Here is a 2,572-nt window from a genome sequence, read left to right on the forward strand (position 1 = left end):
GCAGGACTGTTGCGGAGAGCAGAGGTTTGAGATTTGGGTGAAGACAAACTGTTGCAGAGAGTAGAGGTTGAAGACTGTTGCAGTAGGACTGTTACAGAGGCAGAGTTTGGAGACTTTGGTTCAGAAGGACTGTTGCGGAGAGCAGATTTTGGAGACTGGTTTGCAGAAAAACTGTTGTAGAGAGGAGAGTTTGTAGACTGAGATGCAGAAGTACTGTTACAGAGAGCAGAGGTTGGAGATTAGGGTGCAGATGGACTGATACAGACAGCAGAGTTTGGAGACTCAGGTGCAGAAGGACTGTTGCAGAGAGCAGAGATTGAAGAATGGGGTACAAAAGGCCTGTTCCAAAGAACAGAGGTTGGAGACTGGGGTACAGAAGGACTGTTACAGAAAGCAGAGTTTGGAGACAGGGTTGCAGAAGGATCTTACAGAGAGCAGAGCTTAGAGACTGTGGTACAGCAGGACTGTTACAGAGAACAGAGGTTGGAGACTGGGGTGAAGAAGGATCGTCGCAGAGAATAGAGTTTTCAGACTGAGGTGCAGAAGGACTGTTGCAGAGAGCAGATATTGGAGACCGGGGTGCAGAAGGACTGTTTGAGAGAGCAGTGGTTGGAGACTGGGGTGCAGAAGGATCGTTTTAGCGAGCAGAGGTTTGAGACCAGTCTCCAACCTCTGCTCTCTGCAAAGTTTCTTCTGCACCCCAGTCTCCAACCTCTATTCTCTGCATCAGACCTTCTGTACTGCAGTCTCCAGCCTCTGCTCTCTATGACGGTCCTTTTGCACCCCAGTCTCCAATGTATGCTTTCTGTATGAGTTATTCTGCACCCCAGTCTCCAACCTGTGGTCTCTGTACCTGTCCTTCTGCACCCCAGTCTTCAACCTCTGCTCTCTGTAGCGATTTTTCTGCACCTCAGTCTCCAACCTCGGCTCTCTGCAAGGATCCTTCTGCACCTCAGTCTCAAACCTCTGTTCTCTGCAATGATCCTTCTACACACCAGTCTCCAAGCTCTGCTCTCTGTAACAGTTTTTCTGAACATCAGTGTCAAAACTCTGCTCTCTGTAACAATCCTTCTGCATCTCAGTCTCCAACCTCTGCTCTCTGTAATAGTCCTTCTGCACCTCAGTCTCCAACCTCGGCTCTCTGTAACAATCTTTCTGCAACACAGTCTCCAAACTCTTCTCTCTGCAACGATCCTTCTGCACCCCAGTCTCCAACATCTGCTCTCTACAATGATCCTACTGCAATACAGTCTCCTAAATCTGATCTCTGCAACAGTCCTTCTGCACGTCTGTCTCCAAATTCTGCTCTCTGTAAGATCCTTAAGCACCCCAGTATCCAACCTCTGCTCTCTGTAACAGTCTTTCTTCTTTCGAGTCTCCAACCTCTGCTCTCTGTAACAGGACTTCCGGACGTCAGTCTCCAACGTCTGCTGTCTGCAACAGTCCTTCTGCATCCCAGTCTCGAACCTCTGCTTTCCACAACAGTCCTTCTGCACCCTAGTTACCAACATCTGCTCTCTGCAACGACCCTTCTGCACCCCAGTCTCCTACCTCTGCTCTCTGTAACAGTCCTTCTACACATCAGTCTCCCAACTCTGCTATCTGTAAGATCCTTCTGACACCCAGTCTTTAAACTCTGCACTCTGTAACAGTCCTTTTGCACCCCAGTCTCCAAACTCTGCTCTCTGTAACAGTCCTTCTGCACCCCAGTCTCCAACCTTTGCTCTCTGCAATGATCCTACTGCACCCCAGTCTCCAACCTCTGATCTCTACAAGAGTCTTTCTGCACCTCAGTCTCCAACTTCTGCTCTCTGTAAGATCCTTCTACACACCTGTCTCCAAGCTCTGCTCCTTTCAATGATCCTTCTGCACCCCATTTTCTAACATCTACTCTATGTAAAAGGACTTCTGCACCTAAGTCTCCAATCTCTGCTCTCTGCAACAGTCCTTCTGCACCACAGTCTCCAAACTCTGGTCTCTGTAATATCCTTCTGCACTCCAGATTCTAAACTCTTTTCTCTGTAATATTCCTTCTTTTCCCCAGTCTTTATCCTCTGCTTTGTGCAAGTGTTCTGCGGCACCCCAGTCTCCAACCTTTGTCCTCTGCAACAGTCCTTCTGTTTCCAGTCTCCAACATCTGCTCTCTGTAACAGTCCTTCTGTACCGCAGTCTCCAACCACTGCTCTCCGTAACGGGCATTCTGCACCCCAGTCTCCAAATACTGCTTTCTTTATCAGTTCTTCTGAACCTCAGTCTCAAACCTCTGCTCTCTGTATCTATCCTTCTGCACCTCAGTCTCCTACCTGTGCTCTCTATAAAATTTCTACTGCACCCCAGTCTCCAACCTTTGCTCTCTGTAACAGTTTTTATATACCGCAGTCTCCAAACTCTGGTCTCTGTAACGGTCCTCCTGCACCCCAATTTCCAACCTCTACATTGTGTAACAGTCCTTTTGCACATCGGTCTGATACCTCTGCTCTCTACACGATCCTTCTGCACCCCAGTTTCAAAACATTGCTCTATGTAACAGTCCACCTGAACCTCAGTCTCCACCCTGTCCTCTCTATAACAG

Source organism: Ictidomys tridecemlineatus, unplaced genomic scaffold (assembly GCF_052094955.1).
Source record: "Ictidomys tridecemlineatus isolate mIctTri1 unplaced genomic scaffold, mIctTri1.hap1 Scaffold_196, whole genome shotgun sequence".
NCBI classification, from domain to species: domain Eukaryota; kingdom Metazoa; phylum Chordata; class Mammalia; order Rodentia; family Sciuridae; genus Ictidomys; species Ictidomys tridecemlineatus.